The sequence below is a fragment of the Lathyrus oleraceus genome, chromosome 4 (genome assembly GCF_024323335.1).
Source record: "Lathyrus oleraceus cultivar Zhongwan6 chromosome 4, CAAS_Psat_ZW6_1.0, whole genome shotgun sequence".
Taxonomy (NCBI): domain Eukaryota; kingdom Viridiplantae; phylum Streptophyta; class Magnoliopsida; order Fabales; family Fabaceae; genus Lathyrus; species Lathyrus oleraceus.
This window is the reverse complement of record NC_066582.1, coordinates 94,424,478-94,425,174: the sequence shown is the minus strand read 5'-3', so window position 1 is coordinate 94,425,174 and position 697 is coordinate 94,424,478.

Below are 697 nucleotides of genomic sequence, written 5' to 3'. Positions count from 1 at the left end.
TGAGTGTGTGTAAGAAAGCATAGCTTGTTTAAAAGATGACAGGAAAGATAAAGAGCGCAATATTTGAATGCAAAAAGTCCATTGATTTATTGAATGTGGATATGCTTATGAAAATGACAAAACCCTTAACAAATTAGCTATTTGTGCCCCGGGCATAGACACAATGCTTTAAGAAGTTCCATTGTAAAAATTAAAAATTTGCAACACTAAAATAGGCAATAACAATTACTCCTGACTAAAGGAAATCGGGATAGTGTCTTCAGCCTTCCAATTATTGATTCCGTCACCAATTGTTGGGAAAATCCAGCTATCCAAGTCGCAATCGCCATCAGCATCTTCTACAGCATTAATCTGATCTTTGACTGCCTTTTCAGAGCTAAATCCCAGGCCAAATCTATCAGACTTGTACGGTACGTTGATCAGTTGACCCCAGCCAGTACAACCACCATCTTCGACCACGGCTTGAGCGTCTTTCAGAGAAGTCATAGCAGGAGGAGCACGAATAACCTTGGGCATACGGGCGGTTGGCTTAAGGACAGGACTGGTCGGAGGAACTACTTCAAATGACTGAGAAGGAGTCTCAAAGAACTCACCATCCATCTCGACGTATCTGAAGGTATGCACACTACTGACAATATACTCTTCTTCTCCACACATAGTGACAATCTTACCCTCTATTGGATACCTCAGCTTTTGA